The sequence below is a fragment of the Protopterus annectens genome, chromosome 12.part0 (genome assembly GCF_019279795.1).
Source record: "Protopterus annectens isolate FY-2018-M chromosome 12.part0, PAN1.0, whole genome shotgun sequence".
In the NCBI taxonomy this organism is placed as follows: domain Eukaryota; kingdom Metazoa; phylum Chordata; order Ceratodontiformes; family Protopteridae; genus Protopterus; species Protopterus annectens.
The window spans coordinates 208,223,747-208,235,866 of record NC_056746.1 but is presented as its reverse complement, the minus strand read 5'-3'; positions in this window follow the sequence as shown (position 1 = coordinate 208,235,866).

The window sequence follows — 12,120 nt, the reverse complement described above, 5'->3', positions numbered from 1 at the left end:
CCACCAAGACTTCAGTCTCAGGCTATGCACAGATCTAAGCAATGAGTGCTCCCATGTCCAAAACCTGGAGTAGTAAGCCTCCATCCTATGGTAAAATTGCACAATGACTTATCCTTAACTCTTCCAAGCCTTGCACATTTAGGAGAGAAACTTGCACTGCATGCCAAAAACTGGCAATACATTACCCAAGACAAATGGGTTTTAAACATTGTTTCCCACGGATACAGATTCCAGTTTCACTCACTCCCATCCATAAGGGATGGCTAGATCTCCCCCCAAACCAGTGGGCAGAGGCCCAAAAGCAAGTACTTTTTCTTCTCAGTATCAAGGCTATTCAACCTGTCCCAGCAGAACAAAGGGGACAAGGTTTTTACTCCAGACCGTTTCTGGTCCCCAGAAAAGAAAACTCTTGGCGTCCTATCCTGTATCTGTCTATTCTCAACACCTTTTTGGTAGTTCCAAAATTCAAAATGCTAGCTCTCCAACAGCTGCTTCCTATGGTAGCAAAGGACAACTAGCTAGCAACCCTAGATTTAAAAGAAGCTTATCTTCACATCCCCATAAGGCAATCTTGCAGGAAATACCTATGCTTCAAAGCAGGCTCTATGCACTATCCATTCTCTGCACTTCCCTTTGGCTTATCTACTGCGCCCAGGGTATTCACAAAGTGCCTAGCTCCAGCCATTGCATATTGCAGGCAGAGAGGATATCAAATATACCGATACTTGGATGATTGCCTGATTCAGGCGGACAGTCGGGAATTGCTTCTTCAGCACCTGGCATTTGTAAAGAGACTTCTAACTTCACTGGGGTACACCATTAATGAAATCACAACTGGTACCCAGCCAACAGATTGTATTCCTGGGAGCAAGCTTGAACTCATTTTTGCATTTAAGTTACTTGGCACTTGCTCACTTAAGCAATTATATAAGTCAGCACTAAAAAATTAAAAGCACTACACCCTCACAAACTCCCCTTGAGTAACTTGTTCCCCATTGGCCCCTTTTTTTTTTTTTTCAATTTATAAAGGAATTCCCAATACTATTCTAGCATGTCCAAAGGTCAGTTGTCAATCTCCTCTCCGGTCCAGCTGGTGAATCTGGGAATCTTGAGGCAATGTTACAACTGCCTCGTACACAGACAACCCTCTCCTCCTCCCAACAAATTCCAACACATGTGAGAGATGCAACCATATAGCCAAACTGGAGGCTAAGCTCTCTCAACTCAGTACTGGCGAAACCTGTCAGGAGGAGAAGGAAACCACACTCACTACAATTCCAGTCTCACATAGACCTACCACGACAGCAAACCAAACACATAAACACACACAAACATACTCAGAGGCTCTAAATAAAAATCTGCCTAAGCAGCAGAGACCTCCAAAGCAGACACCCAAGCAACCGCTACCCCAAAACAAAACACATGCAACACATAGTTCACAAAGCCACTGTGCCGAACAGTCACAGCCCTTAAGGCTAAACAACACACCTGATACACCTGTAATAGGTGACTCTTATCGTCGGGCACACTGACGTCCCGCTCACCAGGCTGAACAAGGAGAAGGTCACGGTGAGCTGCCTGTCGGGCGCTAGGATCCGCCACATAACAGAAGCACTCGGGTCACTCCAAGGCAAGTACAAATATGACTCAGTCATTGTCCATGCTGGTGTGAATGACCTGAGATGTACCTCCCTGCACTACATGAAAAGAGACATAGAGGAGCTCTCTGAGCATGTGGCCCAGGCCGGTATGACCCTGACCTTGAGTAGCATCTTACCCTCACCAAGAATGATGCCACAATATGAAGACAAGATGATCAATTTCAACAATTGGCTTAAGTATTGGTGTCATTCAAAGGGGATCCAATGCCTGTCGGCCTGGGATGACATGCTCGACAAGCCACGATGCTTCGCTAGGGACGGCTTGCACCTATCACTCCTGGGCTTTCGGATATTGGCAAAGGCTCTTGCTACCCCCCATAGTGCCTTTTTTAGGCAAGGCTCAAAAGACAAATCCACCTCCATAGGTATCACAAGGGATAAGAAACTAAGAGTAATGCTACTCAACGCCAGAAGTCTAAACCTTAAGATGCATGCACTCGAAACTCCCCTTAGCATGGAGAACATAGATATCTGTGCAGTAACAGAAACCTGGTTCAAGCCTCACGAGAGCTCCCCAGCACTACCAGGTTATACCTCATACCATGCTTTTCGGCCCCAAAAATTGGACCGAACCAGAAAAGGAGGGGGAGTATCAATATTCGTCAAAGATACCCATACCTCCAGGTTGGTGGCACAGCACGAAGCATCAGAGACTGTCCATGTGCAACTAACGGTGGGTAAAACTGCCTTCCAGTTTATAGCCTGCTACAGACCACCCTCCCAAACCCAGGAACCCCACTCGGCCTTCCTGAGAACACTGGAAAATATGAAGGTCTCTCCAAACACCATTATATTGGGCGACTTCAACTACCCAAACATAGACTGGGAGCATTACTCTAGCTCCAACACCCTAGCTCAAAGGTTCCTAGAATTTATAAACTCAAATGCTATGGAACAACTTGTTACCACTCCCACAAGAGGGGAAAACATACTGGACCTGATCATCACCAACATGGGGACTCTCTGCTCCAGACCAGAAGTGTATCCCTCACTGGTAAGATCAGACCATAAATTAATCTCACTGGATATTCACATCCCGACCCCACCCCCTGCCCAGAAAACCACAGTGAAAAACTTCTCGAAAGCAAACTTCACACTCCTCAAAACCGAGGTGGAATCCTTCAAAGCCCCCGGGCCTGTGGAAAATACGGCCCAGACAGCAGAATCCTTTATAAACACATTCTATGAACACCTTCAGGAATGCATGGATCATGCAATCCCAAATAAAACTAAGACCCAATCCTCCAAAGGCAGATGTCCTGTCTGGTGGACCCCAGCCATAAACTATACAATAGAAGGAGGAAGCTACTACATGATGGAGCAAAATCCCAGAAAGGGAAGGCATCTCTGATCAGTGTTAGCAAAAAACTACGGGCACTCATAAAATCATCTAAGGCCAGCTTCGAGAGAAAAATTGCACAGGACACTAAGGATAATCACAAGGCTTTCTTTAGTTATGTTAGGAACCTGGTTGGGAATTCCCAGATATGCTCAGAATTCGTCCAAAATGACAAAAAATACACCGAACTTGCAGACATTGCCAACATCCTAGTTGACAGGTTCAGCGCAAACTTCTCCCCCCCTCCCCACATAAAGGGCAAATATCTATCCCAGCAGAGTGCTGCCCCCCTGACATCTCAGATGCTCAGGTAAGAGCCGCCCTCTCCAAAGCAAAAAACACAACATCGATGGGACCAGACGGTGTCCCGGGCTGCGTCCTACATGAACTCCAAGAAGAGCTAAACCCAAACATAAAACTACTGTTCAATCTCAGCCTTACCACAGGATATGTACCCAAAGAGTGGCGTACAGCAACAGTGGTCCCTCTCCACAAAGGTGGTGCCTCAACGGATCCTGGAAACTATCGCCCCATAAGCCTGACTAGCTTGGTCTGCAAAGCTATGGAAAGGATTATCATGGACCTCATAAAAAAAGATATTGGGGACCTACAGACACTGGATCCTACCCAGTTTGGCTTTAAGGGCAGATCCTGCCTCTTAAACCTGGTCCATTTCTTTGAAACAGTCACCAAGGCCATTGACAAGGGGAAGGTGGTCCACACAGCCTACCTGGACCTCGCAAAAGCCTTCGATACAATACCCCACTCGGGCATTATAGATAAGCTCACCAGCTTAAATATAAACCCCTATGTCACTAGATGGGTTACAAACTGGCTCAAGGACAGAACCCACATGGTTAGAATTGCTGGAGCCATGTCAGACTCCAAACCAGTTACAAGTGGTGTCCCACAAGGCTCAGTCCTGGGACCTCTCTTGTTCGATATATATTTCTCTGATGTACAGGCCAACACGGAAGGACTGTAGCTGACCAAGTTCGCAGAGGACTGCAAACTGGGCGCTATAATACTCTCTCCAGCCGACACAAGCATCCTCCAAAAGGGCCTCATAGAAACAGACAACTGGTGCCAGAGCCATGGCCTCAAGCTAAATGCCAAAAAGTGTATAGTCATCCCCTTTGGCAAAAATAAAGTGTCCACAAATGACCACATAGGTGGTAATCCATTAAGTACAGAAGAAGTAATTAGGGACCTGGGGACCCAAGTTGATAGCAATCTCTCATTTGACAACCACGTGGCCAAAGTGGTTAGAAAAACATTTTATATAGCCCACCTAATCATGAAGGGATTCACATCTAGATCAGGGGAGGTCATCGTGCCTCTTTACTCATCCCTCATCAGGCCCATAATGGAGTACAATGCCCCTTTTGGGATGTACCTTACCAGACACCTGCAGCAACTGGAAAGACCCCAAAAGTACCTCGCCAAGAGGATCAAAGGGCTCAAACAGATGCCATATGCTGCCCGGTTAAAGAAACTCCAGCTCTACTCAGTGGCATACCGCCTGCTCAGAGGCGATCTGTGCCTGACGTATAAAGCTATGTCCAACCAACTCCAATTAATGGACATGCTGCACCTCAGAAAATCCAAATCCCATCGAGCTACGCGCTCGAGAGACTTTAACCTCAGCACTGAAATAAATAGGACATGCTAGAGGGACAGATTCATAACCCAGAGGCTCCCTTCACTCTGGAATAAAATCCCAGTCCAGGTTAGGCAGAGTCCCTCATTTCCTCTCTTCAAGAGGAATCTTGATGAGTGGATGGGGGATCGTAGGTTTACCCCGGGTATCACTTCTGTGTCCCTGTTAGACAGAGGCACAGTATACTAACCTCGAAAAAGGGCATAGCAAAATTAATTTAAAATGGGTGGCGAAAGCCAAACACACTCTGCTAGGCTTATAAATGCCCTAGGGCAGATAGCCTAGTATGAATCTATGAACACAACTTCCCAGATGGCATTCCTCACTCCAGAGAAACAAATTTATTTGACAAACTATTTCAATCTACTGGCCACCAAAACCCGGCTATCTGCTGCAAGCCGTAGGGTTCATTGCCTCTTGCATTCCACTAATTCCATATGCAAGACTGCATATGAGGAAATGCCAGTGGTACCTAAAAAGTCTCTGGTGTCAACATTCTCAGGACCTTGAAACAATGATTCCCATCATTCCTTGCCTAAAGACAGTTCCTTTGGTGGGCAGCCTGCAACCTCAACAAGGGACTCCCTTTCACTCTACCCCCTGCCGCCCAAACCCTAACAACAGACACATCAGACTATGCATGGGGGGCTCACATGGCAGGGCAGTGCATTCAGGGCAAATGGAACCCAAAGCAAATGCACCTGCACATCAATCAAAAAGAAATGTTAGCTGTACAGAATGCTCTGACAGCCTTCAGAGGCCTTATTCTTCCAGGACAACTATTGGTAAAGACAGACAACACCACAGTTATGTGGTACATAAACAAGCAGGGGGGGAACCTGTTCCTACCCACTCTGCAGACTAGCCATGGCTCTGTGGAACACAGCCTTGAGCAGCCAAGTGCACTTACAAGCTCAATTCCTGCCATGCAAACTAAATTCACTGGCAGATGACTTAAGCAGAAATCTCATGGACCCACACGAGTGGAGACTGGAACCCAAAATATTCAAGCTTTTGAGGAACAGGTGGGGTACACCAGAGGTGGACCTCTTTGCTTCCCCTCAGAATTATCAATTGAGCAAATATTGCACCAGGACTCCCCTCAGCCAAGCTTGGAAAGTGGATGCCCTGTCTTTCACCTGGGAAAGCCTCTGTCTATGCCTTTCCCCCTCTGCCACTCTTCTCGAAGGCAATCTGGATTGTGCCAAACTGGCCACGTCAGCACTGTTGGTACCCTCTTTTGCGCAGTATGACAGTGCTACAACCATGGCACCTGCCTCAGACTCCTTCCCTGCTGTCCCAGCAGGCGGGCCAGACTCTGCACCCTCAGCTGCAGACCCTGAACCTTGCAGCCTGGCTAATCCCCTGAATTCAACACTAGCAACTCTCAGTAAGCAGGTGCTGGATGTCATTCTTGAGGCAAGGAGGCCCTGTACTAGAAAATCCTATTAGAAAAAAATGGAAATGATACTGTTCCTGGAGCCAGTCTCAGGGGATGGGCACAACTGTGCCCAGCTTACCTCCTATACTAGATTACTTAACATAAATGCACCACAAAGACCTAGCAGTCTCTTCAATTAAGATTCATGCCTCTGCCATCTCAGCTCATTATAATACTGAGCCCACCCCTCTTCTCTCATCCTCTAGTAAAACCGTTCCTGAGAGGAGCCAAAAATTTAAGACCCCCCAGGATAGCTCCCACTCCAGCCTGGAACCTTAACTTTGTATTAGAAAAACTCACACTTCCGTCCTTTGAGCCTGTGGCCACAGCAGAGTTAAAATTCCTCTCATGGAAAACCACTTTACTTCTAGCCATCACTTCAGCAAGAAGAGTGTCTGAATTGCAGGCCCTTATGGCAGTGGAACTCTTCATTATCTTCCATGCAGACAGGGTTTCCCTCAGGACTAACCCATCTTTTATGCCCAAGGTGGTGTCTAGTATGGCTTTAAACCAGTCCATTCATTTGCCAACCTTTTTTTCCTAATCCTCAGAATAAAAAGGAAAGGATCCTGTATTCCCTGGACGTGCACAGGCAGATTAGGTTCTATCTGGACAGGACTAAGCCTCTCAGAAAATCTGACCAGCTGCTAGTCAGCTTTGCTGCATGTGCAGAGGGCAAGGCCATTTCAAAGCAAACCATTTCTAAATGGATAGCACACTGCATCCATTTCTGCTACAAGCACCATGGGAAACCTACCCCACAGGGGATCAGAACTCATTCCACTAGGGCTACATCAACCTCTACAACATTTCTCAGTGGAGTCCCTACCAGGGACATCCTGGAAGCTGTAACCTGGAGCTCTGTGCACACCTTCACCAAGCACTACCACTTGTCTATATTTTCTAAATCCAGAGGTGGATTTGCCACAGCAGTCTTACAGGGCCTGATTGTCAGCCCTAATGCTTCATAACTACTTCCACCCTTCCTTAGCTTTGGGAATCAACCCAAATGTGAAACGCAAAGAACATAGTACAGTTGTGTACACTCACCATAAATGTAGATGTTAGAATGTATTCACTGTTGCAGTCCTGGTTACCCTCCCTCCAGCCCCCTGACTTCTGTTGACTTCTCTCCTATCTTTTTTGTCTGCCATATCTTATATCATTGTATTTGTTTTTTGCTGGGGGTATTGCATACCATGTAATTGCTTCCTATTTTTGGGGCAAGAAAAACTGATGTAATGGCATCGGCCGCATGTTTTATACCCCTGACGTCCTGGAAGAAGTGACAGCATCTGATGCAGAAATTCCAATACTCTGGTATTAAGGCCGGCTGACGGCTACCTGCAGGCAGATAACCCAAATGTGATGACTGCAACAGTGAATACACTCTAACATCTACATTTATGGTAAGTGTACATAACTGTACTTTCCACTTGATGCCATTTATAAACGTAGTAACAATTTTAGTGTTGTGACCCCAGCAAAGTCATGGCAGCAATAATCTTTCAAAGATGCTGGATCTAAATTGTCCCTTGTAAGAGAGAGAGTCAGAAGAAAGGCCTGGCAATCTACTTTCATTCACTGTTTGCTTTGCTATCTCTACAGATGGTAGCAGTTCATGGATTGCTATAAGAGTCTGATGTGACTTGTAAGCATAGATGGATTCATGTTTTTAATTTTGTATTTCTGTTTAATATGTCATGTTTAATTTTGGGTTGAGCAGATTCATGTCTTGCTGTTTAGACCTGCTGTGATTGTCATGAAATTTCATAGTTATACTTTGAGAAATAGTAGTTTAACATGAAAATATGATGCTCTGATATTTTCTCTCTTCCATTTAGTTTTCCAAGTTCAGAATTATGTCCAAAAGCTGATGTAGACCTCTTGTAGAACAAAAACTTTGTACATTCACTTAAAAGTTGTTTGTACTGGTGCATCACTTATAAAACTTAGAACTATATGTAACTAGAATATATGTATTAGTTTCTCACCTATCCTAATGAAAGAATATTTTTAAGGTAAAGACCAGTGGTAATTTGTGGATGCCAATAACTTTATTCCATAGGCATGTAATTAAGTAATAAACATTGGAAAGTGGGGCAGGATAGTGGAAGGAGGTGTAGCTTCTAAAAGCTCTCCACAGCTGTCAAGATACTTCTGTACAGAGACACCGTGATTTGTGCACAAACATTGTCCAACTGATTGTACTAATGATTTTTATCACTTGGGCTTCATTTGGGTCCTTTGGACAGGTGTCTGGCGAAAGTGATAAATCAGATGATCAGGGTGGGTTTCTGAGACATGGTTGATATCCAGTTGTGGTGGGTTTCTGAGACATGGTTGATATCCAGTTGTGGTGGACACAGTGGGTATGTGTGTGTGTGTGTGTGTGTATATGTACTTCTTAAAGTCATAGCCTAATGAAGCTAATTTGCTCAGAGCCATTATTACTTGCTAAATTTTCTGAAAGATGAACATGATTCTTTGTGATGATGGCTTTGCTAGACTTCGGTGCACACTGTTAGAAGTTAGTACTCCTACATATTCTGTTTAAAGAATGGGTGTTTTATTTGTGAAACTTGATTCTGTGATTTGCTCGATGAAAAAACTAATATCTTGAGTTGAGTGGTGCCTTAGGAGGGAGGGTTAAACTCCTTTTGCTGAATCTTATTTTGCAAATATTTATTGAGGAGTTGATTTTTTGCTCTGCCCCCGGATGACTCGTAGCAGGACAAAGTTATGAAATAAATGGAAAGACCTCCCCTTCAGTAGTAATGCACATTGTTTTCCATTAATATTCTGTGTTGGCCTGACCTGACGGTTCTCAAGATTTTCCTTGTCGCTGTCTTTGTTTGAAGAAAGCATGCTTTCTTAATGTTCTTGCACAAGGTTGAAATGAGTGTTTGAGTTCATATATTTTGTGATTCCATTCCCTTAGTGGTCCAAAACTGCAATGCAAAGTATGGTTTCTTTACCATGTCATGTGTTGTGTTGTGCGCTGGTGTTCACATTTCTTGTTTTATATACAATTTTTATTTACAACAAAAATGTATGTATGCTTAGCTTCAGCACTACTAGTTTTGCAATAGTATTAGTAGTGCCTTTACATTTGTGACGAAAGGAGGTACAGCCAGCACAGCTAGCTGGCATCATTTGTGAATATCAAACTAATTTATATGAGATTTATTTATTTTACATTTGTTGACCGGGATTGTCCTACTGAGCTTGAGCCCTTTTTCAACGGAGGCCCAGGGAGAAAAGCTCCAACATATTATACAATTTTCATTATAAATTAGTATTAAACAGTAATGTTACAGGATTATTATAAGGCATTAAGTAGCAATTCAGTGTTATACAGTATGTAAGGGCCCTGATTTCTAGTGGGAGCCTGTTCAGGCAATAGTGTGGTGATAGCTGTACATGTTGCGTCCAAATTTAGACTTGGGTTTGTAGATTTGTAGTAGGTCTTGGTTAGAGCTTTGGAGAGGTCTGGGGGGACAATAATGGGATATGAGAGGGGATAGTGCTGGGCAGTAGGAAGGCTGGTATATGATAGAATAGATGATCTGAATCCGAGAGAAGAAGCCAGTTTAGGTGTTTTAGAGACAGTGATGGGATTTGCAAGCTTGTTCGGCAGCAAATCTAGCTACCTTGTTGTAGGTGGATTCGAGTTTGATCAGGAATGCTGAGTTAAGATTTGTGAGAATTTGAGAATTGTACGTTAGACTGGGTAGAAGGTAGGTAAGCGAGAGAGTAATCATGGTGTGACGATTAGGAAGAGATGGGTGAAGGCTGCCCGCCTAGTCAAATAGAATTTGATATATAATTCTGGCATTTGTAAATGTAAAATATAGGCATGCGTTTTTAAATGAAAGAAAAACACTGTAAAATGTGAACTTCAAGATTGTTACAGCATTGCCCCCTTGCTGTAAAGAGAAACTAAGTCAAGCCTTTCAAATTTGTCTTTTGAAATTTAAATTATTTTATGACATTCTTTGATCTTTAAAGTTGGTTCCGGTCAGGCTGGCTGAAGACATTCTGTTGTATGGCGTTAACGAAAGACTAATTGCTAGAGTGTATATGTAAAATGCCTTTTAGTGTTGTATTCTCCTGTGCAAGTGTTCGCTTGCTAAATAATGTAAATGGAGTTTCTATTAGCCTGGGAACTCGGAGCAGGTGTCAAGATGATGCAATATGAATACTGGGAAAACCTAAGTGTCAAAAATGGTGTAATCTGGGGAGGACCCAGAGACATGTTAGTGATTTTAAACTGTGTCTCAGAAAGAGACCAGAAAGCATTTTGACTTTGGACATCTAGCTTCCCAGCACTCTGCTTATGCTCACATGTAATTTTCTAGGACTGTGATTTCTTGTAGGAATAGTTAAAGCTAGTAAAGATTAACTGGGTATTTTTCTTTGAAATCAGACCTGTCCTACTGTTTTATTTTAAGTTTCCGTGTGATCTCTGAACTCTTAGATATATCTCTGGTGTAGTAGTTTTTGTCTTGTGTTTTATTTATTTATTAAATATTTTTAAAACCTTCTACCTTTGGCTGCTTTGTGTAGAGAGAAGCTGCAGAATACATTGCATATTTATAGAGTTTGAGTTTACTGTCTGACACTCCAAATTAAGTCTTGAGACTGTTTAGTTATACTACCATTGGATATTAATATTGCACAGTAATAATTGTGCACCCTTTTAAGGGCCTTTTAGTAGCTGATATTATTAACTGGGTGGTGGCAGTAATTACTACCGTATAGTCTGGGTAAAGGGGCACAGTTGGAGAATCTGTGTCCGCCTTTCCCAGGAGTGTCTGTGAAGTTGTATAAATACTTATCTCAAAGTGTGTTTGTTGTGTCAGCTACTTGGCAGGGACACAAAGCACTGGTTGGACAGAGAGGGTACTGGAGGTTTTAGCTTGCCCAGTTAGGCTGAGACCTGGACCCTATAGTTTGCCAGTGTGGAGTCTTATTGGGGACCTGGTGAGCAAGGGAGCAACCAGCCCCAGACTGACTGATCTCTGTGTGCACTTAAGGGAAATTGTACTTTACTGTGTGTGTTAGTTATCCTTTCCTCGTCTAAGAGACTACCTCCCTGGTGTTAGTGGTGAGGATTGAGGCTCCTTGATTGCTGGGCCAGGGCATGGTCATCACACTTGACTTCAGAGGTAAGGAATTTCTTGTTACGGTAAAGGAGCTGTAGTTTTGAATGAGTCTTTTTGATGCAGTTATTAACATGCAAGTCAAATTTAAGCTGATAGTCTATGGTTACGCCTAAGAGCTTAGTGCTGGATTCTACCTGAATAAGAATGTTGTTTGAATAGGAGTGTTGTTAAGGGACTGTATGGAGAAGGAGGGTTTAATATTGTTGAACATTTTAGGTATGAAGAGTAACAGCTTTGTGTTTTTTTTTTTTTTTTTTTTTTTTTTTAGGGTTAAGGATGAGCTGGTTGTTGGGAGAGCCATGTTTCAACCAAGTTAAAAGATGCCCGAGTAGCTGAGAAGAGTTTAGAGGGAGAGATGGCTGTGGTGATGACTGTAGAGTCATCTGCGTATTGCGCTAAAGATGACTGAGGACAAGAAGTATAGAGCTGATTATGAAGATGCTTGTGTTACAAATGCATTAGAACTGTATGTCGTGTATATCAAACTGTTCTGTACAGATGTTTGTGTTGAAAAGGCAACACAAAGTGCTGTGTTTAAAATGTACCCACAGTGTGCCCTACTGGAAGAACAGAAATGTATATGCACTATTGTAACTGTTAAAATCTATATATTTAAACAGTGGAAACTGGAATACAGGAGGTTGATCTCAGTCCAGTAAACTTTAGAAAAATATCTGAAATTACATTATTTTTATGGGCTAGGACATAATGAGGCCAGCTGACAGATTTCAGTGCAGCTAGAGACACAGAATGTACTAGGAAGATTTCTGTATTGTCTTTGGAGTGAACTATTTGCTACTTTTGAAGCATGAAGGAATGCAATTGCTTTGACTTCCAGCATCTGCCAAAGA